Below are 13,968 nucleotides of genomic sequence, written 5' to 3'. Positions count from 1 at the left end.
TCTGTGAACTGGTCTTGGAGCACTGCTGCTGCAGATCGGAATTGTTTGCATAGATTACCGTGTCATCTGCATACATGTGTACAGTTGAGGATTTGCAGACATTAGGCAGATCATTTATAAATAATGTGAATAGTAGGAATGGAACCTTGGGGAACACCACACGTGACTGGGAGACTGAGGGAGTCACTGTTAGAAATGGAGACATATTGTGATCGATCCGATACATATGATCGAAACCAGGTTAACGGACGATCAGCAATACCAGAGTTTTTTAGTTTGAGCAGTAGTATGTCATGGTCTACTGTGTCAAAGGCCTTTGCAAAATCAAGGAAAATAGCTCCAGTTAGTTCTCCTTGTTCCAATGCCAAGTTTGGATGTCGTTGCCAAACTTTTAGGAGGGCAGTTGTAGTGGAGTGATTCAGGCGAAAACCTGATTGATCAGGGGTCAGATAGTTAGAAAGTTGGTAATACTCGCATAATTGCGTATGGATGCATTTTTCTAACATTTTTGACAATACTGGGAGCAATGATATAGGGCGATAGTTAGAAACCAAGGTTAACTCCCCACTTTTATGAATAGGTACTACTCTTGCAGTTTTCCAGAGTTTGGGTATGTATCCAGACATCAAGGATTCATTAATTAGGGTTGTGACAGGCTTAGCAATTGCCGGCGCACTGAGCTTCAACAGCATTGCTGGGATTTGATCAGGTCCAGACTGGTTTTTCATTTTCAGATAATTAAGGTGTTTCTTAATGACATTGATGGGTACAGGTCTAAAATTGAACTTTTCTATATTGGGTCTTTGCTGTTTTAGTGGGGCCTGATCCACATTTCTATTTTCAAGATGCGCGCCATTTATTAGTTTGTCAATCAGGGTGGTGGAGCATCCGACAAAATAATTGTTAAAGGCATTTGCTACTTCTAAGGGGAGTTGCAGGGTTGGTTTATCAACATTGACAATGGAGGGTTGGGAGTGGATTGGTGGATTTTGTAAGTTATTTATGAGTTTCCAAAACTTTCTAGGGTTAGATATGTTATTGTTCAGATTTTCACAGAAATATTAGGCCTTGGCCAATTTTGTTTGTTTAGTGCATATATTTCGCCATTGTCTATATAGACAGTGATCAGTCATAGAGCCAGTATGCTTGAACTTTGACTACAATGAATCCCGAAACTGGTACATTTGAATGAGGTCAGCTGTGATCCAATTTAAGTGTACCCCTTTTACTCTCACCTTATGCAGCGGGGCATGTAAATTCCAAACTAGTAGGAGTTCAGACTGAAAGAATTCAACTGCAGAGTCTAGATCTGGGATTAGGTTTAATCTGTGCTAGGGGAGGTTCTTGATGTCATTTAGAAATGATTGAATATTAAATTTTTTGAAGGACCTGGTGATTTTAACCTTGGGAGGGGATTTAGTTGCCTTTATTTTGCGCACGCAGTACACTATGCAATGGTCACTGAAATTGTTAGGGAGAACACCTGCCTCCTGGATTCTGGTCGGGAGAAGTGGAGAGAATCCAGTCGAGCATGGTGTGATTATGGCTTTTGATGTTTATGCGAGTTCGGGAGGAGATTATTTGCGTTAGCTGCAAAAGATTTAAATAGCGTGCGACAACTGTTATTTTTTAGATTCAGCCAATCAATATTAAACTATTTTAAACTATTTACGTCCAAAGTGGTAATTAAATACATTGAAAACATTTGTTTAAAAATCAAGTATATGTCTGTTTAATAGGGATAATCTATTTAGGGTTTCCTGAAAGGCATCACAGAGTTAGGTATCTTATGTATTGCTACTTTCCAAGATCATTCAATTAGTACAAATTTGCTTTGTCTTCTAGGTATCATTTGTTGAAGAGTAAAGCTTGGCAGGTTGATAGGAGCTTAGGAGCATGCACATGTATTTAGCATTCTATGGCAGTAGTGTTTTGTAACTATGTATAACAATGTCCATAACAGTGTTGCATACACTGCTACCAGGTGGCTAAAACACATGCCCACTTCTGAGCTCAACCAGGATTACCAGGATTCCAAGAGAACTAAGCAGAATTTATATTAGAAGTCAATTTGTAAGTTGTTTAAAATGTAATGCTCTGTCCAAACAAATTAATTGTGACTTTACTGCCCCTTAAATATTCTGTTTGCCTGAATTTACTTTTTATATGTTAGACAGGGGATTACGATCAAATTAATAACAAACATGATTGATTGATGTAGCTATACAATATACTTTGTAATTAATAGTAAACAGCAGATATTACATAAACATCTTGCTAATTGCATAACGTGGGAGAAGTGGCATGAGGTACCGGTCTCCCAAACCTGTGAGGATGCTGTAAAATGCAGGACAATTAGAGATTCTTATATGTTACTATAAAAAAAAAAAAAATCAAGAATGACGACCTTCAGTGTTTCTAGCTGCCTTGATATGAGAATTAAAGGACCAGTCAACACAATAGATTTGCATAATCAACAAATGCAAGATAACAAGACAATGCAATAGCACTTAGTCTGAACTTCAAATGAGTAGTAGATTTTTTTCTGACAATTTTAAAAATGATGTCTTTTTCCACTCCCTCTGTACCATGTGACAGCCATCAGCCAATCGCAAATGCATACACACTTATTCTTGCACATGCTCAGTAGGAGTTGGTGACTCAAAAAGTTAAATATAAAGGGGTCGATCCGATAAAAATCGTCGCCCGCAAAAGTTGGCTACGCCAATATTTGCGCGGGTTTGGTATCCTATATACGGCGTAAGCTAGAAGTTGCGCGCGTAGATTTCTGGCGTCGCCCGTAGTTTTTTGGCCCATAGACTGACATACAAAACACGCGCAATTTGCTATCCAATATACGGCGTAAGGACTTACGCACGCAGATTTCAGAAAATCTACTCCATTCTCAGCTCGCCACAAATTGAAGGCGCAGGAACCCTTGCACTGACTTAGAAACCAATGTAACTCTCTGAAGGCCTAACAAATGCATGCTTAACAATATACATAGCAGCAGCTTGATCACAAATAGTTAACCTCTTAAAAGCATTTATTATTCCTGCCCCTGCAAGTGTGTCAAACCAATCACAAACAGCACAACCTCTCACCTGCAGCCTTAAAACACCTGCAAATACACCCTCATTAGCCACCATGTTTCCCTTGCAGTATATTGCATTTAGAGTGAGACAGTGTCGTGGGGCACAAGGGGTGCTGGAACCCCTACAAGCCCCTGTTTTGGATGGTATCCCTGCTGCTGAGGTCCCTGGTCATGGTGCTGTAGCTGTCCCTGCTCCAGCTGCTGCTGCTGCCCTCCCTGCTCTTCCTGCTGTTGTCCCTGTTCCTGGTGCTCCCCATGCTGCTGTTGCTGCAGCTGGCCATAGGCCAGCAGGGCCTATAAGACGAAGGCATCAGCAGAGGGGAAGAGCACCAAGGGTACACAGGGTTAGGGTCACCCCGTTTGGGATGACAGAAGTGGAGGTCAGGGAAAAGTATCGCTTGACTTCTGCAAGCCTCATTAACCTATATGAGGTCTTGAAGGATGATATTGACCCTCAAGCGTATAGGAACCAAGCTCTGACTGGTATGCAGAAGCTGTTGTGTGTTGTACACTTCCTGGCAACCGGCTCATACCAGTTAACAGAGGGGCTTGTGTCTGGCCTAGCGTAGTCTACCTTCTCCAGGATTCTAGGGGAGGTTTTGACTGCTCTAGATAACCAGACACAACGATACATTCATTTCCCCCGTACCCCCCCAGGAATGGAACCGTCTTAAACAAGGCTTCTATCGACTGGGGGGTATTCCCAATGTCATGGGGGCAATTGATTGCACACATGTGCGTATCGTGGCCCCACATGAGGAGACAATCCTCTATATTAACAGGAAAGGGTTTCACTCATTGAATTGCCAGATGGTCTGCGATACCAATCTGAAATTCTTACATGTGTATGCAGGCTTCCCGGGGAGTGCACATGATTCCTACATCCTGCGCTAGACCTCCTTATGCAATATGTTTGAAAATGGAACACTCTCTGGAGGATGGCTGCTTGGTGAGTACCTTAATTCTGTCTGTATATTTCTACTAAAGGGACACTAAACACAAATTATAATCTCATGTTTCAGATAGAGAATACAATGTTAAACAGCATTACAATTCACTTCTATTATCTCATTTTATTTATTCTTTAGATATCTTTTTTTGAAAAAATAGCAATGCACATAGATGAGCCAATCATATGAGGCTTCTATGTGCAGCCACCAATCAGCAGCTAATGAGCATATCTAATATGCTTGTCAGCAAAAGTTATCTATAGAATGGATAAAATGATCTAATAGAAGTAAATTATAAAGCTGATAAAAATTGCAGGTTCTTATTAAAGGGACAGTCTAGTATAAATTGCACTTTCATTATTCAGATAGGACTTTTAATTTTAATCAACTCTTTAAATTACTTCCATTAACAAAATGTGCACAGTATTTGTATCTTTTATATTTTTGAGTCACCAGCTCCTACTGAGCATGTGCAAGAATAAGTGAGTATGCATTTGTGAATGGCTGATGGATGTCACATGGTACAGGGGGAGTTTCAAAATACATAACTTTTTAAATTGTCATAAAAAATAACTTTGATTTTAGACTAAGTGCTATTGCATTGTCTTGTTATCTTGCATTTTTTGATAATGAAAATCTACTGTGTTGACTGGTCCTTTAAAATAGATTTTTGGTCTAGACTAATACTGGCATAAAAGTAGATTGCTTATAATGCACAAATCTAATGTTTTTATTAAATCTATCTTTTATATGAAATTCATGTTATGTCCCTTTAAAGCACATGATGTACCTGTAGTAATCCAAATACATATGTTACATGACAGGTGACGCAGGGTACGGCTGCAGACCATGGCTATTAACCCCCTTGGTGCACCCCATTACAGAGCACAAACTCAGGTACCAGAGGCACACATAAGAACAAGGAATGTCATTGAAAGGAGCTTTGGCCTATTAAAAACCAGGTTCAGGTGTCTGGATGTTACAGGCGGAGCACTACAGTATAACCCCAACAAAGTGTGTTCCATTGTCAATGCTTGCTGTATTCTACACAACATTGCTGTGGACACACGTTTGTTGGGGGACATTAACCCAGAGCAGCAGCAGCAGCTGGTTCCTGTACCTGAGGATGTGGACAGGGGGACACTGAGGAGGAATGAAGTGAGGGATTATGTCATCCGGGAATACTTCACCTGTAAGTTACTTATTCATAAGTACAGTAAACGTAACATTCACATGTATTATGATGTTTGACAGTACCTCACCAACCATTCCATGTGTATATATCATGTCTTGCAGAATTACACACTTCGGATTTCCACTGCATGTAAGTGAAACTACTACATCCCAACCCCCTTCCCTTAAAGGGACACTATACCCAAACATTTTCTTTCATGATTAAGGATAGAGAATATCATTTTAAAAAACCTTCCAATTTACTTCTATTACCTATTTTGATTTATTCTTTAGATATACTTTAATGAAGACATAGCAATGCACACAGTGAACCAATCACAGGAGGCATCTATATCCAGCTACTAATCAGCAGCTACCAAGCATATCTAGATATGCTTTTCAGCAAAGAATATCAATAGAATGATATGAAATATAATAGAAGAAAATTAGAAAGTTGTTTATAATTGTATGCTCTTTACAAATCATGAAAGAAAACATTTTGCTTTCATGTCCCTTTAACAACCCTAATTACTGTATATTTCTCATTTGTTTCATTCATGTTTAGTTCACTATGATTTATTGACTATCATTAAGAATGAGGATAATGGATATGTATACCTTATGTTCACACCTTCTGTAAATACATTATTAGTTATATATACCCACGTGTCAATTTATATTGGATGTGAGAAACCTTGATTTACATCTTAGAAGTGAATATTACTATATGTACCGTTCATACACAACTATGTGATGTGGTTTATCGAACAGGAATATGTCAGAAACATGATAATAATACCTTTTTGGCCCATTTCAACACAGGTATTATTATATGTTTTAACAATATTACTGTACTAAAACACACCTCACATGGATGTGGATGACAATTATATGGTAAATAACAGAGGACAATATTTAGGATGAAATATAATAAGATTTATTTTCTTTTAGGCCTCTTAGATGAGGGGGCTGAGGGGCCTGGAGTGGGTCTCCTGCCTCTCCTGGGTTGTGTGGATCCAGTGGATCCTGCAGGAGTGCTGGTCACAGATGAGATGCTTGAGGCGATGTCCTGCTGGTGGGTGAAATGCTCCACCAACACACCCAACAGTTGGTTCTGTTCCCTCCATCTGTTGTCACTCTGGATTTGCATGTCAGAAATGACTCTCAGCATTTGCGATTGGTTTTGTACCATAGCAGTTAGAGATGCTGCCATGTCCCTTTGCAGCTCAATGGAACGCTGTTGTGATGTCTGTTGGCTCCTATAGAACCTGCGTTGGTCCCTTGCATTCTCTCGCAGGTTGACATGAGACTCTCGAAGGTCAATGTTTGCCTCCTCTGTAGGGAAATGTATTCTTCGCCCATGGCGGAAGTCAGTGGATCCATGGGCTCTTTTCCCAGCAGGGACTATAGGCATCGGTTCCATTTCTCGATCCTCAGCTGGTGACGCAGGCCCCGGAATCTCAGCTGGGGGGTGCAGGCCCCGGAATCCTCAGCTGGGGGTGCAGGGCGAGGAATCTCAGCTGGGGGTGCAGGGCGAGGAATCTCAGCTGGGGGTGCAGGGCGAGGAATCTGAGCTGGGGGTGCAGGCCCCGAATTTCAGCTGGGGGTGCAGGGCGAGGAATCTCAGCTGGGGGTGCAGGCCCCCGGAATTTCAGCTGGTGGAGCTCTTCCAACTGCTGCCGATGGTGCAGATGTCCGCATGGACTGATAGTCCCATTGCCTGCTGGTGTGCATCCACTCAGCCTGCTGGTAGAATCCCTGAGTGGCATGATATTCTTTGGGGGGGTAAAGACATCTACCCTTCGGGGCTGGCTTGGCTCCCCCTCCAAGCCAAAGGAATAGTCCTCCGGCCAGGGCTCCTGCCAGGTATCCTCCTGTAATGCTGGCGGCATAACATTGGGATTCTCAATTGAGGCAGTCCAACCCAGGTCATGCCTGGCATACTCCTGCTGGACTCTCCGGACCGGTGGTCGAGGTGGAGAAATACTTTGTTCCGGTGTTGGAGGGGGATGCATGGGCGTTGGCACCCTGGTGACTGGAGGTTCTGTGGAGGAGTCAAATGATGAGAGGGATTAGTACAGTCAGATATATATCCATGTGGGCATACAATGTACATGCTAGGGCCTATCCACATTCTCATGTCAAACTCTATAACATGCATGTGCACATTGAGATTTGTGATATGATGGTTTTTAATATGCAAAGTATACATGTATGTGCTTCATACAATAGTTCTGTGTACATGTCAGTGATGGAGAAAATGTGTTCTTTAAGTGACACTATGGTTGTGATGACTATAGTGTCCATTTACCGAAAACTCTACATGTTGCTTGTGGCCTGTGTTACTCTGAGACATGTTAGTAATTTCACTATTCCACCTCATATCATGAATTTCAAATGTGTTAAGTAGCATTAAATGGACATGCAACCCATTTTTATTCTTTCATGATTCAGCTAGACGAGCATGCAATTTTAAACAACTTTGTAATTTACTTCCATTACCTAATTTGCTTCATTCTCTTGATATTCTTAGCTGAAAAGCATTTCTAGATAGGCTCATAAGCTGATGATTGGTGGCTGCACATCAATGCCTCGTGTGATTGCCTCACCCATGTGCATTGATATTTAATAAACTAAGATTATGAAACTAATGATGAAAAATAGATAATAGAAGTAAATTGGGATGTTGTTGCAAACTGTATTCTCTATCTGAATAATGAACTAAAATTATTTGGTTTCATGTCCCTTTAATGTTAAATCTCATTGTAGATTTTGTTGTTAGTAGGCAAAATACCATGCTCCTCATTGTGTACATGAATGTGTGACAATATAGGATGTTATAACTCAAATACATATAATACTGGTGTGTGGGATGTTACTCACCAGCATGCTGCGCTGATGTTGCAATCCCTGAGTCACGAGCCCCTGGAAGTCAACGGACTGCTGTGATGCTCAGGGACCTACGAATCAGCTCCTGCCACTCGTTGTATTCCGCCTCATAGTTAGGCCCACCTCCTGTTGCCCTCTGGGACATTGCTTCTTGGCCCATCTTCTCCTTAACTCTCCTCTTACAGTCATTCCACCTCTTCTTTAGGCCATCCACATTCCTCCTCTGCTGGGACACACCATTAACGGCCTCCAACACCTTCTGCCAGGCATCTTTACGCCTACGGGCAACTCCTTTGCCCTTCTCTTGTCCAAAGAGGGCAGTATGGTTCTCCAGGACAGCCTGGACTAGAGCGAGGTTTTCTGCAAATGTGAAGTTAGGACACCTCATACGCTCCTCGTCCTGGGCCGCCTGGCTCCTCCCTGGGATGTCCCTGGTGTGGGTTCCTCCCTATCCTCTCCCTCCTCCCCCCTTCTATCCCCATGTGCACCCTCTATCCCTCTTCTGAGTGTGCCTGCCTGGGGCAACCCCACTCCCATCCTCCCCTTCTGGCTCTCCCTCTCCCCACTCCGCTCACTCCCTGACGGGGACCCTGCTGCTCCTCCTGTCCATAATCCTCTCCCTGCAACTCCCCTTCCCTCCTCCCCCCAGCCCTAGCTCTCCCTGACATCCTCACACTACACACACTCACTCCAACTTCAATCACACACAATCACAACCCAAACACTCAGCCTTTCAAACTGTAAAAGATAAATAAAATGTGTAAGGTGTTAGAAAAAAAAAAGTGTTGTGTATTTTGTATATGTGTGTATGCAAAATGTGTGCAATATGTAAAAAAGTGACAGTAAATGTACAAGCTTAGCAAATCCACCAAATCCGACCTAACTAAATATTATGCAATGCGCCTCTCTCTCTACTCTAACGACTTTCTCCTACTCACTGTAGTGTGCTGTAGCTCCAAGAACCGACCAAACACACTGAAGAAAATGGCGGCTGCGCAGGGGTTTAAGTATGAATTTTGAATCTCGTCATTACGTGGCGCATCTCTTAGAACTGGCGTTATTTTTTACGAGTCGTAGGCTAATTTGCATAAAACTACACTTTATTGAGAGTTTACGTGAACAAAATACTGGCGCAAGTACTTGCGACGACTAAAATGTGTATTTGCGCACATTTTGCCTGCTCGCCGGTTTTTCCTACTTACGCCAGTTTAGCATCTGACGGAGCTGAATATTGGATAGCTAGATTTGCGAGCTGAAACTGCGGGCGACGCGGGTTCCCTCGCTTGCGCCGCAAACTACGCCGTTTATCGGATCGCGCCCAAAAAGACTGTGCACATTTAGTTAATGGAAGTAAATTGGAAAGTTGTTTAAAATGGCATGCTCTATCTGAATAATGAAAGTTTAATTTTGATTGAGTGTCCCTTTAATACTGAACATAACTATAATCATATAAAAGATAAATGCATTTTTATAACAGCTGCAGAATAATTGTACACTTGTCACTTCACTTATATTTGTATTTATTGCAAAGTATCCTCTATTATGTGTGCAGAACTGCGTCTTCTCTATTGTGCCCTCTGCTCAACTAAATATAATTACACCAGAGTGAAGCCACATTCCCACATCATGTCCCTCAGGGGTCAGCTCAGTTTTAGCGTTTGCAGATCATGGACATACAATTTGTATGGGTGACACAAAGAGAATACATTGAAATTAATGTTTCAATAGAAAAAAAACTAAAATACATATTTAGCTTACTTAGTAGAGAGGCACCTATCTATTATGCCAGTAATTAAAGTGATGGTAATCTCTCCCCTTTATAAAAACAGATCCGGAATGTTAGTGATATTTTAGATGGAGTTTAATTCATCAGTTGTAATAAAGATGCGCTATAACTTACTTTTTAATATAGATATGAAATTCAAATACCCTGCGCTCTGCCCCCAAATTCAAAGTCAGTTTTTTCTGTGTGCTAAAGGATTGAATTGTTGTCCAATCAGCACTCTAGCTATAACAAATGGCGCCCAAAGGGAACAGCGCTGATTGGATAACAGTTCAAACATTTAGCTCACACAAAAAATGTACTTTGAAAGTGGGTGGTTGGAGCGCTGGGTATTAGAATTTCATTGCTATATTAAAAAGTAAGTTATAGCACTTCATTACAACTGATGAATAATAACATTCCAGATCTGTTTTTATAAAGGGGAGAGTTTACCAGCGCTGGCTGGTATTTCCAAACTACTATAATTAAACATCTATTAAGAACAACTGGCACAATACTGGTACACATGGGATTTTCAGCATGTAACATTGTGACTTTGGGTATACACAGACTTTATCTGAAACTGCTATACACTGAAAGAAAACCAATAGTTTATATTTGCGTACACCGTACAACCTTACTCAGATGTTTTCTTCCACATTACAGGTAATTTTACAAATACTCTGGATTTGTGCTGCCCAATGTTTTAGAACGGTTTAAATATTAACGAGTCCTGTTTTTTTTGAAAGGCAAACTGCAACAATAATAAAAAAAAATACAAAATAAATCAATAGGCAGAAGCTATAACTTTTAAACTCTAGCTTTAAAAGATGGTCCCCACCCACCTTCATCGCCGCTTTAAGCAATGTCACACATGCGCAGTGGATCTGTGACCTAGTTCAGAGGGTGGGCTACAAAGAAAAACAAAGTAGCGTCTTCTTATCGGGTCTCAGGTGAGCTCTATCACGTGACTGGTTTTGTTTAAATCGCGTTATATAGCTAAGCGACGTTTTGGAGTAGTTGTGCCACATAGTCACGCGAACTAAATACACATATTCTTCCCATAATAGGAAGTGCTGATGTTTGTCATAAGTTTGCGTTCACAGACCGAATATTTGTCTGTCTGTTTTGTCCTCGCTTAAATCAACAAGGAAATCTGCTTTAAAAATATCTACCTTATTTTAAGTGGTAATTGTTTTTATGTGTAAACTATGCTTCAATTTTTTTTTTATACTTTGCACTAACATTCAAACTTTGCCCTTTTGGCAAAATATAGTTTCGTAGCTGCAAGTCACACTAATGAGAGTGTGAGTGTGACACATTGTTTGTTTGTTTTTTGTTCCTAAAAATCAGATCTGGATTAGTAAAATCACTTTATGAAATAAGAATTTAAATTGTGAAAATCTTGTGTCATCACTGATATTCTGAAAGCTAAAATAATTTTAAATTTCTCATATTTAAACTTTAACATGGTTTCTGCCATTAAAATCACAAAAATGTTACTGAAATAGTTAACCTTGCAACAACTTGGGATTTGATCAACTGTATCCATTTTTATATAATAAATTGTTGTTTTCTAAAATCAGCTAAAAAACAAACTCAAAATAGTGATGCCTCAATGTATATATAAAAGTACAGTATATTTCTTTATGTCATATCACCAGATATGCAAATAAAGGGTATTTTAAAATTGGGAGTCCTGTGTTTTACACTTGTACTTGTAACTTGTACCCCCATTGGTTAATCTGTTCCAGAGGATCCGCATTTGTGCAGCAACACTGTGGCGGCCATTGTGGAAACTCTGCCACCAATTTGTAAGGGCAAATCCAAACACTTTTCTTATACTTAGGTGCTAGACATGATGCAAGTAGAGACTAGGCCCCACCATACCCACCCCCTATAGTGATGCCTCTACTGATTGAAGTATCATACTAGAGCCCCCTATAGTTATGCCTCTGGGTAGTACTTACCAAATTGCTTTACTTATGAATTAGTGCTACAAATATCAGCAATTACGCTCTATAAGAAAAATCCAAATTTCTGTAATATCCCTTTTAAGTTTTAAGAAAAGGTACTATGGACACACGATTATAAGTAGAATATCTATTCGCTAACAACATTTGTATTAAAGGGACATAATACCCAAATGTTGAAACACTTGAAAGTGATGCAGCATAGTTGTAAAACGCTAACTATTAAAAATCACCTGAACATCTCTATGTAAAAAAGAAAGATATTTTACCTCAAAATGTCCCTAAGTATTCACACCCCATTGTAAAGGACTTTTAGCAGCAAATCAGTATGCCTGTCCAGGACCTGCAAAGGAGCGTGCCTCATGTACACTCATGTTATTTCCTATATAGTATTAAGGAAGTTTACTATGAAATCTCATGAGAGTTAATTGAAATCTCATGAGATCACAGTAAAAGAGTTCATGACCTCAGCACTGCTGATGCTGATTGGCTGCTGTTCATTTCTTTCTTTTTTCTTTTTACCCTGTAGCTGGCAGTAACTGAAAGATAACTTATTTTTTATTAATTTTTATTGAGGTTATACATGTTAACAACAACATTCAAGAGTTTCAGTAGTAAATGCATTAGGTACATTTGTGAATTGAGTTGGCCTTGACATTCAGAGCTGGAAGGATGAGCGAATACAAAACAAGGCTGTCTAAATACAGAAGATCAGTACAAATCCATTCAAAAAAAGTTACTACCAAACTGAAGGGATGGAACCTCATTTTACATTTTATATATAAGATGTATGCACCGCGAATGTTTCAGCAGGCCACTCATGGACCCATGTAGGCTTAATGACTTAGGGAGGAGCTCTAATGTAAAACACACGGTCACTCTTGGACCTAAAGATAAGAGTGAGAAGGTGTAGCAGGCTAAACATCTTATGAACGGTATAAGAAACAAGGAGCCTCCGGGGTCTGTTGTGTCCACTTACTGTGTTTTTCTTACAACAGGCTTGATCTAGATTCATAGGGGCTATTCAAAGCTGCTATAATGCAGCTGCTTTTTGTGGCTATGTTTTGGGGCTTAGGCTGAGAGAAATGCTTAAGTATGACTAGGTCACAAGGAGTTCCTCGAGAATGGAGGAGCCAGACTAGTTAGCTATACTTCCTAATATGCCAGGTTCATACTATAATGGGTCTGTGTAATCAGCAGCAAGCTATATGCTTAGTGAACCTAACTTAAAGGGACACTGACCCAAATTTTTTCTTTGTGATTCAGATAGAGCATGAAATTTAAGCAACTTTCTAATTTACTCCTATTATCAAATTTTCTTCATTCTCTTGGTATCTTTATTTGAAATGCAAAAATGTAAGTTTAGATGCTGGCCCATTTTTGGTGAACAACCTGGTTTGTTCTTGGCTGATTGGTGGATACATTCATCCACCAATAAAAAGTGCTGTCCAGTGTCCTGACAAAAAAAACTTAGATGCCTTCTTTTTCAAATAAAGTTTGCAAAGAGAACGAAGAAAGATTGATAATAGGAGTAATATTAGAAAGTTGCTTAAAATTGCATGCTCTATCTGACTCATGAAGATTTAGTTTGACTTTAGTGTTCCTTTAAACAGCTTTACATAAAAAAAAAATGGGTTCAGTGTCTCCCTTTAAGGCCACAGAGAGTCCGTACTAATATTCAACTTGGGTTAGTTTTCTTTGATTCGTGCAAGTAAAATTCTCAGCATGCCAACTACCTCGGCCGCAGGCAGTGCTGAAGGATGCTGAGCTTAATTCTAGGTCTCCTGATAGGGTCCCTTGAAAACAAAATTCTCGTCTCAATAAGTAATATAATGCAATAGGATACACTCCAATATACCCCACTGTAACATAGGGAAGTATCTAAGTATAGTCATATAAAGTGGAAACTCGTGATTTCGCAGCTAGAAACCTCTAAAACTGTCTTAGCTAGGGATTGAATAGCTAGCCATATATATGCTGCCCCTGTAACACTAACATAATTTCCATAATAATGTAGGGTCCTTATATTGGTATACCTCAGGACCTAAATGTAATTTGCATACCCCTGTCTGTCTTGATAGAAGATAGGATTTGTTATAGAAAGCATCGGATAATCCTCTTGAATCA

The 13,968-nt window shown here is 40.1% G+C and overlaps 1 protein-coding gene across 1 annotated transcript in view; it reads left to right on the top strand.

The window, feature by feature from the left end:
- Positions 1-10,768: 10,768 nt before the first annotated feature.
- Positions 10,769-13,968, top strand: part of LOC128645054 (prostaglandin reductase 2) — a 184,889-nt gene continuing 181,689 nt past the window's right edge. Inside the window, exon 1 of the mRNA XM_053697804.1 lies at positions 10,769-10,821. The gene's annotated coding sequence lies outside the window, so the exon portion shown is untranslated. The remainder of the gene's footprint in view (positions 10,822-13,968) is intronic.

The sequence above is a fragment of the Bombina bombina genome, chromosome 1 (genome assembly GCF_027579735.1).
Source record: "Bombina bombina isolate aBomBom1 chromosome 1, aBomBom1.pri, whole genome shotgun sequence".
NCBI lineage: Eukaryota > Metazoa > Chordata > Amphibia > Anura > Bombinatoridae > Bombina > Bombina bombina.
This window is presented reverse-complemented; position numbering and strand designations above follow the sequence as displayed.